The following is a 27,857-nucleotide window of genomic DNA, read 5'->3' on the forward strand; positions in this document are numbered from 1 at the left end:
ATTCAGCCAACCTTAGCCAATGGATGAGGAATACTTACCAAAACCGCAAACACCTAAATAGTAATTTAGCAGAGAGCTAAGATCTGAGATCCGATACTAATTCCCTACCAAAGTTGATTGAAAGAGTGAGGGACAATAATCGATACCTAGCAAAGAAAACTGATTGGAAGAGCAACACTTACACTAGTTCGGTCAAAGAGTATTCAACCCTTGGAAGATTCGGCTTTTCAAACTTAGTATGGTGAATAAGGTTAATTTGGTACAAATTAAAGAAGAAGAGTAGAAGAAGAAATCATCTAAGTGAAACAAAGAAAATTGTGTAGAGAAGAATAGAAATCAGCTGGAAGAAAAGAAAGAAAAACAAAAGGGTTTTTGGCTTTTTGGATCTTGAAAAGAAAAGGGTTTTCGGCTTTTGGAGAAAGGTGTTTCTGGCAACAAGGTGAAGAAGAATTTCGGCAGTAGCCTGGTAACCCTGTATTCGGCCCCTATTTATAGCCCTTATAGCTGAATTTTCCATGCCCAATTCCCAATTCCCAATTCGGCTCCATCACTTCTCCCTTTTCATCTCCTCATTTTTCTCCCTAATAACCCCTTGATCTTTTCCTTAATTTTCTCTTCTAAACACTCCCCTTGGAGTCCATCTTCACGCCACTTCCATTGATAAACCGTAATTTATACATATTTTTACCCCATGTTTAACGCATTTTATGGATGATTTTCCACTAGAATTGGTGAATTTGATGCTCCTAATGCTTTAATTTCATGTTTTGTACTTAGGAGAGCATAGGAGAACGAAAGGAACGAGAAACGGGCCAAAAATAGAGAAAATGGGCCAAAGTGCAAACTTAACACGGCCTGGACTTCCTCACACGAGCAGACGACACGGCTGTGTCAATCTGGAAGAATCAAAGCACGACTCACACGGGTATAGCACACGCCCGTGCCATTTTAACTGGCTCGAACACAGCCTGAACTAATCGCACACGGGCGTGTCTCTACCAAGCCTAAGTTAAGTCCAATTCATAAAAGGCCACTTTTGATGGCTTCTAGGCATTCCAAAGCCTATAAATACACCCTAAAAGAGGATAAAAAGGAGACACAGAAAAGGGAGTATTGAATTACTCCAAAAAAGCCGATTGATTCATCTCAGAAGCTGGATTCATCATCCAGACTGAAGATCTCTCCTCAATTCTCCTTTAGAAGTTTTGGGTTTTCTTTATGTTTTGTATTCTTTATTTTTCTGAGATGTTTTCTTATTTAGTTATGAACTAAATCCCCTAAATACCTAAGGGGAATGAAACCTAAAACAAATCTTGTTATTATTTTTTGAATCATATGATAAATATTTAACCTGTTCTTAATTATGTGTTCTTAATTATTGTTTTGATATCCCAGGATACGGATTCAAGATAAGTTCTTATTCAGAGGAGGAATAGACCCTGGCTAAGAGTATATTTATCATAATTAAGCGGAGTTGATTGCGCACCCAGACATAGGGTGACAAGATTTTGCCGGATTAGGATGAAACCTAATTAGGGGATCCTTAGATCGAGTTAATGCAACCCTAGAGTGTTAATTAGAGAAAAGTCTTGATTATTCAATCTAGGAATTAGACATTATTAGTCTTGAATAGGGATAATAACATAACTTAGGGATCTCTACGGAACAAGTTGAATGAATAAATCATCCAATTCAGAGCCAGAATAACAAGTAAAGTTTAGGTGGATTTGTCCTTAGGTATTGTCTTAAGTCAATCGTTTTTTCCCAAAAGCAATTCCCCAATTCTTTTCTCTATGAGTTCTTAGTTTAGATAATTAGTTAATTAAAACAAAACCCCATTATTCTTAGGCTAGATAATAAAAAGACAGTCATCACTAGTACTTTTAGTTCCTTTGGGTTCAACAATCCGGTCTTGCTAAAACTATACTATTGTTCGATAGGAACACTTGCCCACATCGCGATAATAGTTAGTTTCAAGAACGATTAATTATAAATATTTAAAACCTATCACGAAATAACACGATCAAGTCTTTATTGCCGTTGCTGGGGAACTAAGATATTAGGAACGCTTAATTTTTATTACTTTAGCCATTTATTTTTCTTGCAATTTAATTTAATTTTATTATTATTTATTAACTTACTTTTTCCTTCTCTTGGCAGGTTTTCATAGTTTATGACTAGAAGAAACCTGTTAGGACCATTACTTTTTGACGAAGAAATCGATCGTTCAGTACATAGAAACCAAAGAAAAATAAGGCAAAGCTTAAGATACACGGAGAACGAGCAAGAAGACGATACTCAACCCCAAACCGAAGAGATGGCTGAAAACCAAGGCAATCAGCTACCTCCTGCAATTGCGGTTAATCAAAATCCTACTCCACGCACTATGTATGATTATGGTAAACCCTCTTTAACTGGAACTGAATCGAGCATAGTTAGACCTGCTATAGTTGCAAGTACTTTTGAATTAAAACCTAACACTATTCAAATGATACAACAATTTGTTCAGTTTGATGGTTTGCAGGATGAAGATCCCAACGCTCACTTAGCAAACTTTCTAGAATTTTGCTATACATTTAAAATCAATGGCATTTCTGATGATGCCATTCGTCTTCGGTTGTTTCCCTTTTCATTGAGGAACAAAGCTAAACAGTGGTTGAACTCGTTACCACGAGGGTGAATTACCACTTGGGAACAAATGACATAAAAATTTTTACGAAAATATTTTCCTCCAGCTAAAATGGCTAAATTATGTAATGATATCTATTCTTTTGTGCAAATGGATTTAGAAACACTTTACGATGCATGGGAGAGATACAAGAACCTTTTGAGAAGGTGCCTTAACATTGGTTACCGCTTTGGCTCCAAGTACAAATATTTCACAATGGTCTGAATTCTTCAACTAGGTAAATGGTTGACGCAGCGGCGGGCAGAACCATCAACAATAAAATACCGGAAGATGCCTGTGAGTTTATAGAGGAGATGTCACGGAATAACTATCAGTGGCAAGTCATGAGGACAAAGCCAACGAAAATAGTCGGTATTTATAATGTCGATTCGGTCACCATGCTCTCTAATCAGGTAGAACTCTTAATAAAATGATTGATGGTTTTCTTAATTCTTCACAGGTTCACCCAGTAATGCAGCGCGAAGCAAGTAGCGATGGAACAAACCATTCGGAATACCAACCTTATGGCCACAGCATGGATAACAAGCAATTAAATTACATGGGTAATAATCCTCTACCTCAAAAAAATCCATATAGTAACACTTATAATGCAGGTTGGAGGAACCACCCCAATTTTTCATGGGGCGGTCAAGGAAATCAAAGACCACAACATCCTCCAGGCTACCAACAACCACCCTACCAACAAGAAAAAACGGCAAACCTTGAAGAGATGCTCTCAAAGTTTATATCAGTGTCAGAAACTCGTTTTTAGAACACCGAGACAGCACTTAAGAATCAACAAGCATCGATCCAAGGGCTCAAAACTCAGATAAGCCAGCTATCCAAACTGATCTCGGAAAGACCACTAGGAAATTTACTTAGTAACACCAAATCAAGAGAGCATGTCAAAGCAGTTACACTAAGGAGTGGGAAAGTGTTAGCGGAATCTGAAAAGAAGTTAGCACAAGAAGCCGTGGAAAGTGAAAGGAGGGAAGAAAAACCCGAAAATAGTGACAAACCAGTGCCGGAGGAATATAAACCACCAGTCCCATATCCAGCAAAATTAAAAAAAGATCGCATTGATGCACAATTCAGTAAATTTCTTGAACTTTTTAAGCAATTACATATCAACTTACCTTTTGTTGAAGCCATCTCAAAGATGCCTACCTACGTAAAATTTTTTAAGGAGCTTCTAACAAATAAAAGGAAGTTCAAGGACTTATCTACAGTAGAACTCAACGAGGAGTGCTCAGCCATACTCCAAAACAAGCTGCCAACCAGGAAGTTTTACTATCCCTTGCTTAATTGGTAGTCTGAATGTTGAAAAAGCACTAGCTAATTTATGCGCTAGCATTAATTTGATGCCATATAAAATGTTCAAACAACTTGGTCGTGGGGAACCTTAACCTACTAGGATGAGTCTTTAATTAGCTGATAGATCTGTTAAATATCCTAGGGGCATTATAGAAGATGTACTCATAAAAGTAGATAAATTTATATTCCCTGTTGATTTTGTTGTGCTTGACATGGATGAAGATGTGGAAGTACCCTTAATTTTAGGGTGCCCATTCCTAGCCACTGCTAGAGCTGTAATCGACGTGGGTGACGGTAAATTGGTACTTAGAGTAGGTGACAAGGAGATTATCTTTAAAATTTACGATGGTATGAGATTCTCTAGGGAACAGGATGATTCATGTTATTTCATTAACTCTATTGATCATATTACTCAAGACTCTTTTCAGGAAATTGTACAAGAGGAGACAACAGAACCGTGTCCAGCTCAAGACGAGGAGACAAGTGAGGAACCTAATGACCATTCGTCAAGACAAGTAGAATATGAGGGCATTAAGATAAACGATGATCTTAAGTAAAAACCCTCTATTGAGGAGCCTCCCAAACTAGAACATAAACAATTACCAAACCACTTAGAATATGCATTCCTTGGAAATAATTCTACATTACCCGTTATTATTGCTTCTAATTTGCAACCCAAGGAGAAAGATGAATTAATCCAAGTATTAAAGGAACATAAAAAGGCCATAGCTTGGAAATTTCTAACATTAAAGGAATCAACCCTTCTTTTTGCACCCATAAAATTTTGATGGAAGATGAATACAAATCATGTATGCAAGCTCAAAGACATCTGAACCCTAACATGAAGGAAGTTGTAAAAGCCGAGGTAATTAAACTTCTAGATGCTGGAATTATTTATCTTATTTTTGATAGTTCTTGGGTAAGTCCAGTGCAGGTTGTCCCCAAGAAAGGAGGCATGACAGTTGTCACCAACGAGAAGAATGAATTAATCCCAACAAGAACAATCACAGGGTGGAGAGTTTGCATAAACTACAAGAAACTGAATGATGCCACAAGAAAAGATCACTTCCCCTTCCATTCATTGACAAAATGTTGGAAAGATTATCCAGACACATGTGTTACTACTTTCTAGACGGACTCTCTAGTTACTTCCAAATCCCAATAGCTCCTGAAGATCAAGAAAAGACGACATTCACATGCCCATATGGTACTTTCGCTTATCGTAGAATGCCTTTTGGACTATGTAATGATCCTGCCACTTTTCAGCTCTGTATGATAGCCATATTCGACGAACTCGTGGAAGCTATCATGGAAGTATTCATGGATGATTTTTTGTTATTCGGTAACTCTTTCCATCTCTGCCTTAAAAATTTAAAATGAATTTTAATAAGATGTGAGGAAACAAACCTTGTGCTTAACTGGGAGAAATGTCACTTCATGGTTCAAGAAGGAATTTTATTAAGGCATAAAATTTCTAGTAAAGGGATTGAGGTGGATAAATCTAAAATAGAAACAATCGAAAAATTACCACCCCCTAGTTCGGTTAAGGCTATTAGAAGCTTTGCAGGACATGATGGTTTTTATAGAAGATTTATTAAGGATTTTTCTAAAATAGCTAAGCCTTTGACTAAATTGCTAGAAAAAGATATACCTTTTAACTTCGGTCAGGAATGTTTAGAAGCATTTAATACTTTAAAGGATAAATTAATTAATGCTCCAATATTAATTGCACCTGATTGGAACTTGCCATTTGAACTAATGTGTGATGCGAGTGACTTTGCAATAGGTGCAGTATTGGGACAGCGAAGAGACAAGCATTTTCAACCTATCTATTATGCCAGCAAAACCTTAACGGCTGCACAAGAAAACTATACTATTACGGAGAAAGAGTTGCTAGCTGTGGTTTTTGCAATTGATAAGTTTCGATCATATCTCATATTGTCTAAAGTTGTTGTTTACACTGACCATTCTACCCTTTACTATCCTTTAACTAAAACCGATGCAAAACCTCAACTCATTCGATGGATTCTCCTATTGCAGGAATTCGACTTGGAGATTCAGGATAAGAAAGGAGCTAAAAATCTCATGGCTGATCATCTGTCCAGGCTCGAGAAATTGAATACCAGAGAACTAGATGACGTTGAAATAAATGATTCATTTCCTGAAGAACAATTTTTTGCTATATCTAACTCCGAGGTACCTTGGTTTGCAGACATCGCAAATTTTTTCGCTGCTAACATTATCCCAAAAAAGTTAACACACCAGCAAAAGAAGCGATTCTTTAATGATGTGAAAAAATACTTGTGGGACAATCCATTTCTGTTTCGCAGATGTGCAAATCAAGTCATCAGAAGATGCGTTACAGGATCAGAAATATCAAAAATATTGGAACATTGCCACTCAGGGCCAACCGGAGGACACTATATGGAACTAAGACTGCACACAAAATACTTGAATCAAGTTTTTATTGGCCTTCATTATTCATAGACGCTATCAGGTATGTTACTTCATGTGACAAATGCCAACGGACAGGTAACATATCTAAACGTGATGAAATGCCTCAAAACTATATGCTTTCGTATAAAATCTTTGACGTTTGGGGTATCGATTTCATGGGCCCATTCCCCAGTTTTTTTGGGAATAAATACATCTTAGTAGCAGTTGGCAACAAGTCCAAATGGGTAGAAGCCCAAGCTCTACCTACTAATGATGCTAGAGTGGTAGTACGTTTCCTTAAAAAACTCTTCTCAAGATTTGGAACACCTAGAGCAATTATTAGTGACAGGGGCACTCATTTTTGTAATACCCAATTTGAAAAAACCCTTAAGAAATACGGAGTTCATCATAGAATAGCCACCCCATACCATCCTCAAACTAATGGACAAGTTGAAGTAGCAAACCAAAAACTCAAACAAATCCTTGAAAAATAGTAGAATCAAACAGAAAAGACTGGGCAACGAAAGTACACGATGCCTTATTGGCTTACAGAACTGCTTTTAAGACTCCCATAGGGACATCACCTTACAGACTTATTTAAAGAAAAAGTTGTCATCTACCATTCGAACTAGACTTATTTAAATTTCTAAACCTTGATCCTGAACTTGCAGGAAAAAATAGGTTGATGCAGCTGAACAAGCTTGATGAATGGCGAGCCAATGCATACAAAAATTCCCACCTATATAAGGAAGCAACAAATTGGCTCCATGACGTTCGTTTAAAGCAACAAAAACAATTTGAAGTTGGAGATCTCGTCTTACTATACAACTCAAGACTCAAATTGTTTCCCGAGAAACTAAAATCACGATGGTCAGGACCTTTCGTAATTCAATCTGTTCTTCCATATGGTACAATAGAGGGAAGTCACCAATCATACGGTACTTTCAAAGTAAATGGACACCATCTCAAACTTTATAATGGTGATAATTTTAAAGTCAATGGAGAGGAGCTACGACTCCACAAACTGCACTGAGTAAACCAACAAGGTAACAGTCGAGCATAGACTATAAACAAGCGCTTCTCGGGAGGCAACCTGAATACTAATGGTTTTAAATTATTTACATTTCAAGTTTTAAACATTTAGGTCACTAACAGAGTACTTAAAGCACAGGTTCCCAACTCCATACGGCCGTGCTTAAGGCCGTGTGACCAACATGGATAGAAACACAACCGTACGATATGGCCATGCAAAAATAGGGTAGAAGATTTCCCCAAACATGGGTTGCGATAAAATGCCACAGCCGTGCGACGTGGTCATGGTCGAATCTACCAAATAAACACGAGTGTGCGAAACACCCGTGTCTAGCACTCGTGGACAACACTGTCAGGATGACACAGGTGTGCGAAAACCTACACGACAGTGGGAGAAGCGAACCACGCCAAACACGGCCATGCGACATGATCTTGTAACCACACGGCCTATACACACAGGCGTGCAAGAAGGCCGTGTGACGACATCACAATTCGCGACGAACACGGATGGGACACGAACCGCACGGGCGTGTGCACTGGCCGTGCCACTTGAAAAATTAGAATAATTATCTTATTTTCTTTTCCTTTTCTTTCATTAAGTTTTTAAGACTCATTTTTTTTAAGATTCATTTGTTTTCCTTTTTAAAAAAAACGGCTTACCTTCAGAGTCAAGCTTTCCATCCAGGATTATCTCCAATACTCGATCTCGTCAATCCAAGAATATTATCCATTCTTAATACAGGAAGTTCCACTTCTCTCCCTATCTTAATTTTATATACTCTAATATCTATCTTTGTACATTGAGGGCAATGCACATCTTAAGTGTGGGGGGTATTTATTTCATTATCAGAAAAATACCTGAATGATTGTCTTGTTTTCTTGAAAACCTTTCATATCATATTAAGGATAAATTTTAATTGATTTATGATTTTGTTAATATATCTTGAATTAAAACATAGGCATTTATGCATTGATTGTTTAAGCTTTAAGTCATTAGGGAATCAAGCATGATGAGTTGATTTTTAAGAATTTAAAATTATAGGTTGTTTCCCCAAGTCTAGGTATTACTTTGAATTGGAATTCACAAGTCTAAACATCAAAAAGCCATAATTTTTGTGAGATTTTTGAGCCTTTTGAGCATCTATTTATCCTTTTATGCTCACTTTTTTTATTGCTTTGAGTGTGTTAGTATTGAACTGTTATTCTAGAACTTGCTTGATTATGCATGTCGAGACCACACCATTTGATTTGATATATCAAAATGATTAAGGCACTTAGGATTAACCCACTTATGCCATGAAAAAACTACCTCCACGATTAACCCCTAGTAAACCCCCTTGAGCCTAACAAGCCATTTCTTGTATTACCCTTAATATTGACCCTTAACCCATTATTATTGAAATGCCCTAAATTAATTTGATCCCTATTTTTGTCGAGATTTGAGTTGAAGAAATTGTTTACCTATGTCTTGCTTGTAATAAGTTAGCCTATGTATTTAACTTTTTCTTAAATAAAAAGAACTATGTGTATATATTAGTAATTCCATATTCTGAGAAGAAGCTCTATTGTACGCAAGTGAAAATTAACTCTTTTCTAGTTAGACAATTTTTCAATTCAATCTCGATTCTAACCTTTTCTTTCAGCTTGTGATCACACCCCCTTAACCAAGCCTCACTACAATCCTCTAAATACCTTTTGATTGATGTATCATCTTAAATTGTAGTGGTGGAGATTTGATTTTCATGCAAGCCTATGGTAATGACTTTTCATTATTGACTATTGAGTGCTTCATTTATTGCCCTTAAACACCTCGAGTGATTTGAGTGAATCTTTAGTGAAGATGTGAAACTCTGTGATATTCTGAATCAAAGGTAATTACTTAGATGCGAGAGAAACCTATGTTTGCATGATTAAAATACTCAACTTGGAATGTTTGAAACTTTTTTGTTCTTTTAGTTGAATTCTCAATGTATGATTACCTACGGATTATTTTGAGATATTATCGATAAAAATTATAAGTTGAGGAGAATTTATTTTGATTTTGAGGATTTTGCTTGAGAACAAGCAAATGCTTAAGTGTGGGGGTATTTGATAAACCGTAATTTATACATATTTTTAGGCCATGTTTAACGCATTTTATGGATGATTTTCCATTAGAATTGGTGAATTCGATGCTCCTAATGCTTTAATTTCATCTTTTATACTTAGGAGAGCATAGGAGAGCAAATGGAACGAGAAACGGGCCAAAAATAAAGAAAACAGGCCAAAGTACGAACTTAACACGGCCTGGACTTCCTCACACGGGCAGACCACACGGCCGTGTCAATCTGGTAGAATCGAAGCACGACTCACACGGGTATAGTACAAGCCCGTGCCATTCTAACAGGCTCGAACGTGGCCTGAAGTTATCGCACACGGGCGTGTTACACGGGGTGTCCCTACCGAGCCCAAGTTAAGTCCAATTCAGAAAAGGCCACTTTTGAGGGCTTTTAGGCATTCCAAAGCCTATAAATACACCCTAGAAGAGGAGATAAAGGAGACACAGAATAGGGAGTAAGGAATTACTCCAAGGAAGCCGATTGATTCATCTTAGAAGCCGAATTCATCATCATGATGGAAGATCTCTCCTCAATTCCCCTTCAGGAGCTTTGGGTTTTGTTTATGTTTTGTATTCTTTATTTTTCTGAGATGTTTTCTTATTTAGTTATGAACTAAATCCCCTAAATACCTAAGGGGAATGAAACCTAAGACAAATCTTGTTATTATTTTTTTAATCGTGTGATAAATATTTAACTTGTTCTTAATTATGTGTTCTTAATTCTTATTTTGATATCCCAGGATACTGATTCAAGATAAGCTCTTAATTAGAGGAGGAATAGACCCTGGCTAAGAGTACATTTATCATAATTAAGTGGAGTTAATTGCGCGCCTAGATATAGGGTGACAAGATTTTTTCAAATTAGGGTGAATCCTAATAAGGGGATCCGTAGATCGAGTTAATGCAACCCTAGAGTGTTAATTAGAGAAAAGTCTCGATTATTCAATCTAGGGATTAGACGTTATCAGTCTTGAATAGGGATAATAACATATCTTAAGGATCTCTATGGAACAAGTTGAATGAATAAATCGTCCGATTCAGAGCCAAAATAACAAGTAAAGTCTAGGTGGATTTGTCCTTAGGTATTGTCTTAAGTCAATCGACTTTTCCCAAAAGCAATTCCCCAATTCTTTTATCCGTGAGTTCTTATTTTAGATAATTAGTTAAGTAAAACAAAACCCTATTATTCTTAGGCTAGGTAATAAAAAGACAGTCATTACTAGTACTTTTAGTTCTTTTGGGTTCAACAATCCGGTCTTGCTAAAACTATACTACTGTTCGATAGGTACACTTGCCTACATCACGATAGTAGTTAGTTTCAAGAACGATTAATTATAAATAATTAAAACCTATCACAAAATAACGCGATCATCCATCCTTCTGGAAGGCCCAAATTGTACTTTTGAAAATACTAAGCTAAGATTCGAACCTTGGATCTCCTTGCTAGCTACTAACGCTACCTCCCTACTCCCTAAGTGGCGTCACTTAGCCACTTCTCCATAAGGCTTTTTGATGTTATTTTCCCCTATTTTTATTTAAAAGCCCAACTACTTGCCAACCCTGATTCTTTTAATAATTAAACTATAATTTCATTTATTCCTAGGTTCGAACTCAAACCTTAATTAAGACCTACTATAATTATCACATGGCTAGGGACATAAAACACAATTTTTATCAAAATCAAAAATAAAGAAAATTCAGAATTTTGGGATTTTTGGGGCGTTTCAACTCTACCCCCTAAAAGAAATTTTGTCCTCGAAATTTCCAACTACTAACACAGACTACCACACCACACTTCCACTGCGTACTTTAATTCCAACTTAGGTAAATAGCACACTATGGGTAAGTACATACCATTATTTGGCTCTGGAGCGTCTCCATCCTCTTGACGACATGCTGCATAGACCAAAGCTGGCTGTCTCACCTTAGCATGACCAGCACCTTTGCCTGGTGCTCTATGACCCAAACCGTTTCCACCCCTGGCTTGATCACGGCCTCTCGGTGGTAGTTGACCACCCCTCGGTGGCTGTACACCACCCCGGTCCACGACTAGCACCTGAGTTGACATTCTAGGGCAATTCCTGATCATATGCTCCATTGATCCACAAGCTAGACAAGCTTTTGTCCTCTTCCAACACTCGCCTACATGACCTTTCCCATAATCAGCACAAAGTGGTACCCCTGGATTAACAGCAGGGGGCTCTGCTCTATCTGGCCCATTAACTCTGGCCTTAGCCCTAGGCAGCTATCCTACACCCGGAGTCTCAGCCTCCCTTTTATTCCAACCCTTTTCTTTTTCCCAATTTAAGCGCTTAGTGCGCTCTTCCTCCTCTGTAATCTTTGCCTTCTGCACCAACTCTGAGAAAACTTGCCCCCTTTGTGGAGCTATTAGTATCCTGAGGCTATCTCTAAGTCCATCCTCAAACCTCATGACAACGTTCATACTCTGTTGCCACCATTACTCTTGTATAACTTCTAAGGCGTAAAAACTCCGCCTCATACTCCGCCACCGATTTGCTTCCTTGGGTCAGGTTCAGGAACTCCTTCCGTTTAGCATCCACATAGCTTGCACCCACATACTTCCCTTGGAAGGCAGCTTTGAAGAACTCCTAAGTGACCCGTTCCAGTTGGGTGCCTTCTTTCACTGTCAACCACCACTAGTATGCTTCTTCCCTTAATAGTGACATAGCTCCTTTCAACTTTTGTTTTGGTGAGCAGTCCAAATCCTCCATTATCCTTTCAGTGGCCTCCAACCAATATTCCGCCACATTAGGAGCCAAGCCAGCCACACCCTTAAAGATCTCAGCCCTGTTCGATCGAAGTCATTCTGGAATGGACCCCCGATTTTCGTTGCCATTATTAGGCCTAATGACCCTTTCTAAAATCCTCAGCATTGCCTGGGACAATGCATCTTCTCCTGCGGCCTGGTCATACTGTCCATTCCCAACCACAGGTGAGACCGGAGCCTCTTCTACTCCAACATCGGACATATGGCCCAATGCTGACGATTTAGCCCTAACACTTCTGCGGCCTCGGCCACGACCTCTCGCACCTCTTCTAGCATTCATACTCGTTTCACATATTTTCTAGATTAAAATATTTTATAAAGTTTTAGTTAGTTTCAATAATTAACCCGACGTTTTATGAAAGTATTTAAAGAGAATATTATTTTCGAAAATCCTCTACAGTTTCAAGGTCTTACGGGCTTCAGTTCCACTCTAACAAAATCATCTAAAGTAGCCTTCTAACTATCCACTATATGACAATTTAAACAAATTTAAGAATAAAAGTACTTACTTGGTTCGACATCAGAGACTCGGTATGCCACTCAGCAAGACTTCCCCTTTTCCAAAAACATTGTAATTCGAAACTTTTTTTACAACACAAAAAGAACCAAGTAATAAGGCCCACTTCACAGCCCGAGTTTTGCAACCTGAGCTCTGATACCACTAATGTAACATCCCAAACCCGGCCTAAATGTTATAGTCAAATCTTGCGTGTTATATTGATGTGTTTTAGCAAAAATTATGTTTTCATTAAAAACCTTTCTGAAACAAAATAAATCTTAATTAACTTAACAATAAACACACCTTTTAGTTTCGAAAGCCTTGTTTAAAACATTTGATTTAAGAAAGGTTATGATTTAAAAATTAAGTTGCGGAAACGTATAAAACATACCATAATTTAGGAACCCATGTTCAACTTCTCGTAATTATAATGGAAATAATAATAATAATAATAATTAAGTATTAATAACATAATGAAAACCTTATTACAATCTGATCTGAACACACTTAAAAAGAAATAAAAACTTAAATGCTTAAAAAAAACCAAGTTCGAATTATCTTGCTAGCCGGTCACCCAGAGTCCCTCCAAACATTGAACCTTCTACTGAGCATCACCTGAAAATAAAATAAAAGAGGGGGTGAGTTTTCTCAAACTTAGTGTGTACAACCCTCGATGAAAAACAAGCATTCAAGGAGAAATCATCAAACATGCAATGCAATCCCATCCAAATTATCCATCCGCTACACACCAGCTCCGTCCCCCATCACACCATGTGGGGATATAAATATCGACCCACCCAGCCCACACACCAATGGTAGTCCGGCTGCGGAACTACCTTTATTTACATATTGGGCTTTAACAGCTGTCGATGGATCCACAATTGTCAAGCAACCATGTAATCCTCACATACTTCCTCCATTCCATAATTCCCAACCCATATGCAACCTAAGCTGAATATCATATGTATGCATGTCACATCCATAAAACTAACATTTAACACCTAGGGGTATTTTGGTCATTTTTCCCTTAGGGGCATTTCGGTAATATTTCCTCTATTACAGTTTTCACTTACCTTGGCCCATTAACAAATCCTGTGAGCTAAGATGAACGAATACTATGCACTAGGTAGGATTCTAGAGAAGAAGAGGTGAGTCATTAGGACCGCTTAAGTACTAAGCTCTCCCTAGATCCAATCCTAGACATGCATATACCCGTTGCCACACCTTAACCCCATGACTTGTCCACGGTCTCCATTAATTAATTAAGTTTTATGTAGTCATCATATACTAGGCCCTACACCCCTTACAAAGCCCAAACAATTTCACATACCTGTGTCTGGCCCATTAAGCCCAATCATATTCATATGGCCCATTAGGCCCAAATCACCTGTATATGGCCTATTAGGCCCAAATCACATTTATATGGCCCATTAGGCCCAGTCGCATTCATAGTCATGCTTACATTCAAGTTCCTATCACATAGCATCAACATTCAGTTTTTACCTATGATGGGCCCAATAGCCCATCGGGCCCATTTAGCCCATTCTGGACCATATGGCCAAATCATAACCCAAGTCCACGGAATCACCCGTGGGCCCCAGGCAACCTATCGGTCTCCGCTTTACGAGTGTTCACGCACTTGCAAGACTACTATAGCCAAACTTTCAGCTTTTCTACATTTCGACTTTTTCCGATACATAATGTGTGTGTAGTGTATGTACACACCTAGTAAGCAAGCATGATGCGATCTCTTTAGCCCAAACCTACAACCGATATCACTCAAAGATTAATTTTACACACTTATCAAATACTTTACCAAAAGCCAGAATTTCACCTTAACCTTACCTTGCGCGATAAGTATAACAACCCCTTCACTAACCACGATCAACTCCTAGATCTGTACCAATCGTAACTATTAAAACTAGAATAATAGGTGATTCGTATCCAACGTAAGTACCCTTACCTTACTATGGCTATTCGACCAACCTTAGCCAATGGATGAGGAATACTTACAAAACCGCAAACACCTAAAAAGTGATTCGGCAGAGAGCTAAGATCCGAGATCCGATACTAATTCCCTACCAAATTTGATTGAGAGAGTGAGGGACAATAATCGATACCTAGCAAAGAAAACTTATTAGAAGAGCAACACTTACACTAGATTCGGTCAAAGAGTATTTAGCCCTTGGGAGATTCGTTTTTTCGGCTTTTCAAACATAGTATTGTGAATAAGTTTTATTGGGTACAGATTAAAGAAGAAGAGTAGAAAAATAAATCGACTAAGTGAAACAAAGAAAATTATGTAGAGAAGAATAGAAATCGACAGGAAGAAAAGAAAGAAAAATAAAAGGGTTTTTGACTTTTTGGATCTTGAAAAGAAAAGGGTTTTCGACTTTTGGAGAAAGGGGTTTCTGGCAACAAGGTGAAGAAGAATTTCGATAGTAGCCTGGCAACCTTGTATTCGGCCCCTATTTATAGCCTTTATAGTTGAATTTTCCATGCCTAATTCCCAATTCGGCTCCATCACTTCTCCCTTCTCATCTCCTCGTTTTCCTCCCTGATAACCCTTTGATCTTTTCCTTAATTTTCTCCTCTGAACACTCCCCTTGGAGTCCATCTTCACGCCACTTCCATCCTTCTAGAAGGCCAAAATTAAACTTTTAAATATACTAAGCTAGGATTCGAACCTTGGATCTCCTTGCTACCTATTAACGCCACCTCTCTACTCCCTAAGTGCCGTCACTTAGCCACTCCTCCACAAGGCTTTTTAATGCTATTTTCCCCTATTTTTATTTAAAATCCCAACTACTTGCCAACCCTGATTCTTTTAATAATTAAACTATAATTTCATTTATTCCTATGTTCGACCTCAAACCTTAATTAAGACCTACTATAATTATCACATGGCTAGGAACATAAAACATATTTTTTATCAAAACCAAAAACAAAAAAAGTTTGGGATTTCGAGATTTTTGGGTTTCGAGATTTTTGGGGCGTTACAGCGGCTCTTCCTTAAGAGCTATGCCACAAGGCGGAATTAGATGGTCTACCCCATTCCAATGAGGAAGCCTTTAGGAAATATCGAAAAGATACTGTAACACCCCGTACCCGAGACCATTGTCGGAAGCGACCACGAGGTGCTAACAGACACATTTCATGTATGTTCACAGTCCATTTTAAAAATTTCCAGACAGCTGGCTAACTGCATCACTGTCACCTTAAAAATCCTATCTTGAGTTCCAAAACTCAAAAATCAGTTTCGTAATTTTTCCCTGAAACTAGACTCATATATCCATCCACAAATTTTTTTCTAAAATTTTTTGTCGAGCCAATTAGTACATTTTATTAGTTAAATTCTCCCCTGTTACAGGGTTCGACTACACTGACCTTCCTGCATTACGACTTAGATAACTCCTTATACAGGGCTTCAATACTTATGCCGTTTGTTTCTAATGAAACTAGACTCAAAAAGGAATCTATAAATATATGGCATGACTTCTAATTATATCTGGTTAATTTATAATGAATTTCCAAATTCAGATCAGGGGATCCAGAAATCGCTCTGGCCCTGTCCCACGAAAACTTGAATATCTCTTAAAATACGACTCATACGACCGTTTCGTTTCTTCCATATGGAAGTATATTCATCAAGGTCCGATTACATAATTTATTCACTATTTAATTCCATTCCTACTATTTTTAGTGATTTTCAATTTCACACCACTGCCGCTGTCAGCATCTGCCTTTAAGGTAGACTTTACCTATTACATAGTTTCCATGATTCAACTAACCCTTTAGCATATATAGCACAAAGTATGATCGTGATTAACCATTCCAATGGCCAATCATTTCCAAGCATATCCACACCTCTCGATAACCATATACATACAAAATGATTATAACATTATGCTCAAATATATATATAAGCCATTTTCGCATGGCTATCCAAATTTGTACAATACCGAAAGGTACATGACCAACATCAAAAAGGGTAGTCCTATACATGCCATTTCAAAGTTCAACCAAAAGTGTACCAAAAGGGGCTTTGATAGTGTGGGAGACTTCGACTTCAATAATCCCGAGTCTGATAGCTGACGAACCAAAATCTATAAAACAGAGATTCAAAGAACGAAGTAAGCATTTAATGCTTAGTAAGTTTTGAGCAATGGAATTAGGCTCAACTGAAGTATAGCATTCATATAACTAAACGGATAATTTCATATACACATATATTCTCAAAAATCAGTCCTACTTCACATTTTCAACCCTTATATTCATACATAAGGGATCAACTTAACCAAAACCGGAAGCTCCTTAATCGACTGAGCGAATACTATTTAAGAGGAATCAATTAATCCAATGCATGTACAACACATACCTCGTTGTTGAGTTTTTACGAGCGTATTAATTGAAATTATTACAGCAGATCACTCATTCCCAAATCACGTACCTTCGGAATTTAACAGGATATAGCTACTCGCTCAAATGCCTTCGGGACATAGCCCGGTTAGAGTAACTCGCACAATTGCCTTCGGAACTTAGCGCGGATTTAGTAACTCGCACAAATGCCTTCGGGACTTAGCCCAGATTTAGTAACTCGCACAAATGCCTTCGGGACTTGCCCGGAACTAGTCACTAGCGCAGATGCCTTCGGGACTTAGCCCGGTTATCATCCAAATATTCATACACATATCAATAAATCATGACACATCTATATTTTATTTTCATAATTGGAGTTCAAACACACGTCACGTATTAAGCGATCCCATTTTCGGCTCACTAGCCACATAGAAACAGAATGGTTTAATTTGCTTTATGACACTATCTGTATGCACATACGGCTACCCGTCATACGTATAGACTAATTAACTCAACATATGATTCAAGTAGAATCATCATATCACCGCATATTTGTTATGCTCATACATCATGACTTAATCAAATCGGTAACTAAGTCTCGTTACTCGAAAACTTACCTCGGATGTTGTCGAACGATTTCGATGGCTATTCGACCACTTTTTCCTTCCCTTTATCGGATTTAGTTCCCCTTTGCTCTTGAGCTTAATTTAACAAATAAATTGATTTAATCATTTGAGCATCGAAAAGAGGAACTCAAGGTACTTAGCCCATATATATACATTAGACATTAAAGTCACATACATGTGAAATCATGCATCAACTCAACATATTAACCCACACTCCCTTTTAGCCGATTGTCTAAACCAAGATAAAGGCATCAATATGCTTGCCTCTAACCGAATACATGCAACACTAATCTTCTCATGTGGCCGAGTATGCATGTATATGTTGAGGCCAATTATATACTTAATACCACCCATAAATGGCATACCAATACATCATGTGCAAACATATATATATGTGCAAGAGCCGAATCATAGGGTTGATTATAACCATTTCATATATTTTCATCATATACCCGAATGCACAAATACATTATAATAACTTCCAACTCAAATCATGTTACAAATTTATACTTCACAAGGATAAATCATTAACCAAATATAAACATACATCCGAATTCACATGTATATTTTATTTTTACACGAAGCATAGCCAAATCATTTTAACCATGAGTAACATAACAAGCATAAATCATACTTATGGATATACCATGGTCGATTGCTTCATGAAGTTGCTAAAACCTACCTTTTTCAAATTCTCACACACACTCTATCATCTTCATACCTCACCAACACAACATCAAACATCCACCAAGAAGACAACACCCATGGCCGAGTATCATCTCCCTCACACAGCAAAGATTTAATGTAACACCCCGAACCCGAAACCGACACCGGAGTCGAACACGAGGTGTTAACTGACTTTAACCCCTTATAAAATTTATTTTCCAGACACTGCCCAATCTGTGTACTAGTCGTTTTAAAAATCATATCTTGAGTTTCGTAACTCGAAAATCAGTTTCGTAATTTTTCCCAGAAACTAGACTCATGTGCCCATCTATGTATTTTTTTCTAGAATTTTTGGTCGGGCCAATTAGTACAGTTTATTAGTCAAAGTCTCCCATGTTGCAGGGGTCGACTACACTGACCTTTGCCCATTACGACCTGGATATCTCCCTACACCGGGCTTCAATACTGATGCCGTTTGTTTCTATGAAAACTAGACTCAGAGAGGAATCTGTACATATATGGTACGACCCCTAATTATCTCTGGTTAATTTATATTGAATTTCCAAAGTCGGAGCAGGGAATCCAGAAACCGTTCTGGCCCTGTCCCACAAAAATCTGATTATCTCTTAATATACTGCCCATATGATCTTTTCGTTACTTCCTCATGAAAACAGACTCATCGAGCTTCGATTACATAATTTATTCATCAATTAATACCACTCCTACTATTTTAGTGATTTTTCAATCTCATGACACTGCTGCTGCCAGCATCTGTTACGAAAGTAACTAGGTCCATTTCATGCCTACCCTTGATCCAACTCAATCGAACATTCGTGCCATTTTCGCATGGCTTAAAGTTTACATGCCAAAGTTCAAACACAACGTAATAGCTTATACATGCCAAAATGTTCTTCTAAGCCAACTAAGAAGAAAGTACCAAAACTTGCTATCCGGTGTGATGACTTCGATGACGGCCTGACCCCGCAAAAAAAAATAGATGAGTCCAAGCAACCTATAATGGGTGACAAGGAAACACCGAGTGAGTTTATAACTCAGTAAGTCATAAGCAATGCACTACCATCCATCAATAACATTATCACAAGAGGAAACAAAATAGAACGAGACAATTTACTCCATCTATACCGAACCATACCATAGTTCCTCCAACCTATCGATTCAGTTTCATATCAATTCATGCATTCACATTCCATATACTCATCAGTAGGACATTGAAGCATTTTCATAAATCAATTTATTTTCGTTACAATCAAACGACTAAACGGCCTTTCACCCATCCTACGATAAATTTTATGTACGTGACTTCAAGTATATTTGTCACATAGGTTCAAACTTACCGAGCTCAACACCAAGTATAAGCATAGCACCTATTAGCCATGTACTCAAGACACTTACCCGATCCGCTGTCCGCGATCGACTCAATAGTGTCGCACGCATAGTGTCCATAATGATTCACGAATGTATATTGAGTCCGCACACTCAGTGCTATATAATCAACTCGCACACTTAGTGCTACGTAATCAAATCGCACACTTAGTGCTACATAGTCAATCTCGCACACTTAGTGCCGCATGGTCAATTCGCACACTTAGTGCATCATATTCATTTCGCACACTTAGTGCAACATAGTCAAATCGCACACTTAGTGCTGTACAATTTAATCCCGCGCACTTAGCGCCAATCTCATGGTCATAAATGGTTATACCCGCACGTTTAGTGCCGAGATCAACAACTCAGTACATCTTACCTCTTTTCTTTTCATTCAACAATTTCATCATCACATACGTTCATGCATATATATATATATGTATATTTATTCATTCCATTCAGCATCAATACATAAACATTATGACCATTTGAAATAATACCAACTACATGCTTAATGACTTACCTTGTGTTGGGTAAGACGGTTCCAACTCGGCTACTCAGTGATCTTTTCTTTGCCTTTATCGGATCTAGTTCCCTTTTGCTCTTGAGCTTAAGTTCAACAAAATTTAAAATAGTCGTTAATCGACTATTCAAGTATTACTTTCAGAATAATATATATATTGATTTGACTTTCACACACATAGATTATAGTAAGCTTTATAATAATCAATAAATAACTCATTGGCAAATTTTCATTAATGTTTACAACAAAATCACATATTCACTACGAGCTGTTTTCCTGAGCAGTAGTCGCTAAATTGTTTATAACTGGAGCTACAAAACTCCAAATCACTAGCCGTTAATTTTCCCTGAATATAGACTCGTATATCTTCCATCCATAAAATTTTCAGAATTTTAGGCTTGGCCAATCAATACCAGATTTTTCTTAAAGTTTCCCCTGTTTCACTGTTTGACTATTCTGACCACTCTTCACTACGAATCAAATTTCTCATTTTACAGAATTCAAAATGTGTTGTATTTGATCTCATTTGAAAATAGACTCATTAAGGAGTCTAAGCATATAAATTTTATCTTATAATCATTTTTGTACAATTTATAATGATTTTCTAAAAACAGAACAGAGAATCTAGTAGTCATTTTGACTCAGCCCCACAATACTTCAAATATCTCAAGATCGGTAACTCTTTTGTTTTTATAGTTTCTTTTGTAAGAAAATAGACTCTTCAAGCTTTAATGGCATAATTCACTCAGCTTCTAATTCAACTCCTACAAATTATGGCGATTTTCCAAAATCACCTTACTGCTGCTGTCCCCAAACAGATTATTACCAAATCAAATACTAACATTAGCATTTCACCTTAATAGCTAGCTTGCCAAGCCTTAATTTAACATATAATTCACACATATCACATTCAGCTATATATACATTTATCATATTTCCATTTCAGCATATATAACTAACATTTATTCCGAAATTTTAATATCTAATTGCTTATAAACTTTCTTCGGATGTCGTCGACTAAATGATCGACTACTCAACTACTTTTGATTTTCCCCGATCTAAATCCAATTCCTTGGTTTCTTGATCTTAACATATTCAAATAAATCTCATTTTAACATATTTTCATTCAATTTAGTCTAATAACGCATAAATGGGTAAATTACATTTTTACCCCTAATATTTCGCACTTTCACAATTTAGTCTTTATTCCACAAAACACAAAATACACAAAGTTTGGTCACACACCTTAAGGGCCGAATCTTCCTAGTACCCATATAAGTCCATACATTTCATTTATTTCACCTTTGAGTCCTTCAAAAATTTATTTTTGTAATTTAGCCCTAACTACTCAAAATCACCAAAAACTTCAACACAAAACATATTAATCTTTAACATATCTTTCACTTTTCATCAACAACTATCAAAAAGCTCAAGCACTCATCAATGGCAAAACACAAAATCATCATCAATCCACAAAATTGAACCATGGGTTTTTAGAACTCAAGTCAACTACTAAAACATGCATGCATCTCAAGAACAACATCAAACATACCTTAGTCTAGCAAACCACCATAGCCGATTTTCTCAAGCTCTTCCCCTTCCTTTCTTTCCTCTATTCGGCCAAAGGTGTTCAAGAATGAACACATTTTTTTTTTGTTTTCTTTCTTCAACTCACGGAAACAAGGGGGGGTATGGATGAGACCATTTTTTTTTCATCACCCTTCCTTTCATTGTTTAATTACCATGCTCTTTATTTTATTTTTCTTAGCATACATCACTAGCATAACATGTTGGTGACATGTTTCCACCCATAGCATGGCCAGCCACTATGCTTTAATTTGGCTAATTTGACATGCAAGGACAAACACTTTCCCACATATATTAATGGGCCACTTGAACACTTGCCTAGCATATTTCTAAATTGTCTCACATAAGTCCCTACTAATAAATTCCACATACACTGACCAAATTAAAGTATGGAACTATCACACAAGCATTTACGCACATCATAAACACAGAATATAATCTTTAATTATTTATAAGACTCGGTTTTGTGGTCCCGAAACCACTTCCCGACTAGGGTCAATTTTGGGCTGTCACAACTCTCCCCCACTTAAGAAATTTTCGTCCCCGAAAATCTTATCGGTAAATAGGTTTGGATATCGTTCTTTCATCGAGTTCTCGGTTTCCCAAGTAGCTTCCTCGATCCCGTGTTTGAGCCATAACACCTTTACTAGCGGAACTCTTTTGTTTCGTAACTCCTTCACTTCACGAGCTAGGATACGCATTGGATCTTCTTCATAACTCATATCGGCTTGAATTTCAACCTCTGATGGGCTAATTATGTGCGATGGATCAGATCTATAGCGTCGAAGCATCGAAACATGAAAGACGTCATGGATCTTTTCAAGTTCAGGGGGCAAAATCAATCGATACGCAACTGGACCAACTCGTTCTGAGATTTCGTACGGCCCAATGAATCTCGGACCTCTATCCGACATGATAGAAATAGGTACTCCATGTAATCTCACAATCTGAGAGACATACAATTCGGCTAGTTTATCCAATGAAAGATCCGTACGCACGGGGATAAAGTGAGCCGACTTAGTCAGCCTATCAAAAACAACCCAAATCGCATCCTTCTTACTTGCGGACAATGGCAGTCCGGACACAAAGTCCATTGTGACTTGGTCCCATTTCCACTCGGGTATCATGATCGGCTGAAGTAACCCTGAAGGCACTTGATGTTCCGCTTTCACTTGTTGACATATTAAACATCTCGAAACAAAGTCGGAGATGTCTCGTTTCATACCATGCCACCAAAACCGACGTTTCAAGTCGTTGTACATTTTCGTGCTCCCCGGGTGAATTGACATTCGGCTACAATGGGCTTCGTTCAGAATCATCGGAATGAGTTCCGAATTCCTTGGAACACACAAACGACTTCTAAACCTCAAACAACCATCATCATTAATCTGAAACTTCGATTCCTTGTTCGGAACACACTCAGCTCGTTTTGCAACCAATTCATCATCGACTTTCTGAGCTTCACGAATTTGATGAGTCAATAATGGTCTGGCTTTTAATTCAGCTACTAACACATTGTCAGGTAGAACAGACAAGTGTACATTCATCGCTCGCAAAGCAAACAGTGATTTCCGGCTTAAGGCGTCCGCAACCACATTAGCCTTTCCCGAGTGGTAATCAATGACAAGCTCGTAATCTTTCAACAACTCAAGCCAACGTCTTTGTCGCAGATTCAAGTCTCGTTGAGTCATCAAATATTTGAGACTTTTGTGATCCGAAAACACATGGCACTTCTCACCAAACAAATAATGTCGCCATATTTTCAATGCAAACACAATGGCGGCTAGTTCGAGATCATGGGTCGGATAATTTCTCTCGTGTGGCTTCAATTGTCTCGACGCATAGGCCACAACTCGACCTTCTTGCATCAATACGCAACCCAACCCAAGTAGGGATGCGTCACTATAAATGACAAACTCTTTACCCAATTCAGGTTGCACCAAAATTGGAGCTTCAGTCAAATGAGTTTTCAGTTGATCGAAGCTTTTCTGACATTTCTCCGTCCATTCGAACTTAACATCCTTTTGAAGTAACTTCGTCATTGGTGTGGCTATCATCGAGAAACCTTTGACAAATCGTCGGTAATAACCGGCGAGTCCTAGAAAGCTCCGGACTTCAGTAACATTTCTCGGAGGCTTCCAGTTAAGTATGGCTGAAATTTTGCTCGGGTCAACTCGAATACCCGATGCGGATACCACATGACCCAAGAAGCTAACCTCTCTTAACCAGAACTCACACTTACTGAACTTAGCATATAACTGCTTATCCCGCAAAATTTGTAACACTAGTCTCAGATGCTCAGCATGTTCGGTCTCATCTCTTGAATAGACCAAGATGTCAACAATGAACACAACTACGAACCGATCCAAATATGGTCTGAAGATCCGATTCATCAAATCCATAAACACCGCAGGGGCATTAGTGAGCCCAAACGGCATCACTAAGAACTCGTAGTGACCGTACCTCGTTCCGAAAGCAGTTTTGGGTACGTCCGAATCTCGGATCCGCAACTGATAATAACCCGATCTCAAATCTATCTTTGAAAACACCGATGCTCCCTTTAATTGATCGAACAGATCATCAATACGCGGTAACGGATACTTATTCTTTATCGTCACTTTATTCAGTTGACGATAGTCAATGCACAACCTCATGGTTCTGTCCTTCTTTTTCACGAACAATACTGGTGCACCCCAAGGTGAGAAACTCGGTCGAGCGAAACCTCTATCCGTCAATTCTTGCAACTGAGCTTTCAACTCTTTTAACTCGGTTGTGCCATACGATACGGAGCGATCGAAATTGGCGTAGTTCCAGGTACAAGCTCAATACCAAACTCTACCTCCCGAACAGGTGGCAAACCCGGTAACTCTTTAGGAAAAACATCCGGGTATTCACAAACCACTGGCACCGATTCGGGTTTCTTTTCTAACTCCTTGTCATCAAGTACATACGCGAGGTATGCTTCGCACCCTTTCCTTACATATTTCTGGGCCAACATTGCTGATATTACAGCTGGCAACCCCCTTAAGTCCGCAGACTCAACTCGGATTATTTCGTTATTTGCGCACCTCAAATCGATAGTCTTGCTTTTGCAATTCACAACCGCATCATGCGCGGTTAACCAATCCAAACCAAGAATAACATCAAACTCGTCGAACGGCAAAAGCATGAAATCGGCCGGAAAACAGGATTCTCGGATTATTAGAGGGCATCTCTTACACACTTTATCAACAAGTACGCATTGACCCAAAGGGTTTGATACTCGAATTACGAGCTCAGTAGACTCAACAGGTAGAGTCTTACTGGTTGCTAAGGTTTCGCATACATATGAATGAGTAGAACCAGGGTCAATCAATGCAATCACATTAGTATCAAAGAGAGTGAAGGTACCAGTGATGACGTCGGGGGAGGATGCCTCCTCTCGTGCGCGAATGGCATATGCTCTAGCAGGAGTACGGTTCTCGGCTCGATCGGCCGTATCAGAGGCCCCCCCTGACTACCACCCCTGCCTCCTAAAATTCTCGGTGGTCTACCTCTAGATGTCACTCCACTAGGTCTTGCACCTTGAATCTTATTCTTCTCATCCAGCTCCGTGCAATCTCTAATGAAGTGGTCCTTCGAACCGCATCCGTAACAGGCCCTGCTAGTAGACTTGCCCCAACATTCACCTAGGTGTCGTCTTCCACATTGGGGACATTCAGGTTTCTCGTGACGATTATTGCCCACACTAGCTACCGAAGTAGCTCGGGAGCCCATCGATGGTCTTGCCCTGATGGAAATTCCCGCAGTCGCCCTTGACTTATTAATGTCCTCCCTGAACTTCTTTACAGCTGAGAACGGAGCTTTACCCGTCGATCTTTTACGATAATCTCTAGCTTCAAATTCAGCCTTCCTCTTCTCCTTTCCAAGTTCTTCCGCCTTGCAGGCTCGTTCGACTAGTGTTACGAATTCTTTTATTTCCAAAATACCCATTAGTAGCTTTAAATCTTCATTCAATCCTTCCTCGAATCTTTTGCACATAGCAACCTCATCAGCTACACACTCCCGGGCATACTTACTGAGTCTTACGAATTCATGTTCGTATTCAGATACAGTCATACGGCCTTGCTTGAGTTCCAAGAACTCCTTACGCTTCTGATCAATGAACCGTTGGCTAATAAATTTCGTTCGAAATTCCGTCTGAAAGAAGTCCCAAGTTACTCGTTCGTTTGGGACTATGGAAATCAGGGTCCTCCACCAATAGTAGGCTGAGTCCCGCAACAAGGATATAGCACACTTTAGACATTCATCGGGTGTGCATGACAGTTCATCAAACACCCGAATGGCGTTATCAAGCCAGAACTCGGCCCTTTCAGCATCATCATTAACTATGGCCCTGAACTCCTCAGCCCCGCGCTTCCTAATCAAGTCTACAGGTGGCTTACTCAGCCTCACAGGATCAGTAACTGATGGCATTACTGGCTCCGGGGGTGGATTATTCAAATTCGGGAATTGTTGGACAGCCGGATTGGTTCGGGCATACTGCGCGACCCATTCATTCATCATGGTAAAGAAGGCTTGTTTAGCCCCCTCACCTTGATTATTCGCAGATGACTGAGGTTCAACAGGCGGCGTCCCTTGTGCAGGAGCAGCCGCTACACTTTCAATGTCATCCGCCAAGGTTCTCTCTACACCGGGATCCATTTACTAATCAAAACATAAATTTTAACCGTCAGAAGTCATCACACAGTTAAACATTAACATTCGACATGTATAGCTAGACTCATACGTGCTATGGTAGTCCTAGAACCGACTAAACCATAGCTCTGATACCAATAAAATGTAACACCCTGAACCCGAAACCGACACCGGAGTCGAACACGAGGTGTTAACTGACTTTAACCCCTTATAAAATTTATTTTCCAGACACTGCCCAATCTGTGTACTAGTCGTTTTAAAAATCATATCTTGAGTTTCGTAACTCGAAAATCAGTTTCGTAATTTTTCCCAGAAACTAGACTCATGTGGCCATCTATGTATTTTTTTCTAGAATTTTTGGTCTAGCCAATTAGTACAGTTTATTAGTCAAAGTCTCCCATGTTGCAGGGGTCGACTACACTGACCTTTGCCCATTACGACCTGGATATCTCCCTACACAGGGCTTCAATACTGATGCCGTTTGTTTCTATGAAAACTAGACTCAGAGAGGAATCTGTACATATATGGTACGACCCCTAATTATCTCTGGTTAATTTATATTGAATTTCCAAAGTCGGAGCAAGGAATCCAGAAACCGTTCTGGCCCTGTCCCACAAAAATCTGATTATCTCTTAATATACTGCCCATATGATCTTTTCGTTACTTCCTCATGAAAACAGACTCATCGAGCTTCGATTACATAATTTATTCATCAATTAATACCACTCCTACTATTCTTAGTGATTTTTCAATCTCATGACACTGCTGCTGCCAGTATCTGTTACGAAAGTAACTAGGTCCATTTCATGCCTACCCTTGATCCAACTCAATCGAACATTTGTGCCATTTTCGCATGGCTTAAAGTTTACATGCCAAAGTTCAAACACAACGTAATAGCTTATACATGCCAAAATGTTCTTCTAAGCCAACTAAGAAGAAAGTACCAAAACTTGCTATCCGGTGTGATGACTTCGATGACGGCCTGACCCCGCAAAAAAAAAATAGATGAGTCCAAGCAACCTATAATGGGTGACAAGGAAACACCGAGTGAGTTTATAACTCAGTAAGTCATAAGCAATGCACTACCATCCATCAATAACATTATCACAAGAGGAAACAAAATAGAACGAGACAATTTACTCCATCCATACCGAACCATACCATAGTTCCTCCAACCTATCGATTCAGTTTCATATCA

Source organism: Gossypium hirsutum, chromosome A03 (assembly GCF_007990345.1).
Source record: "Gossypium hirsutum isolate 1008001.06 chromosome A03, Gossypium_hirsutum_v2.1, whole genome shotgun sequence".
NCBI classification, from domain to species: Eukaryota; Viridiplantae; Streptophyta; class Magnoliopsida; order Malvales; family Malvaceae; genus Gossypium; species Gossypium hirsutum.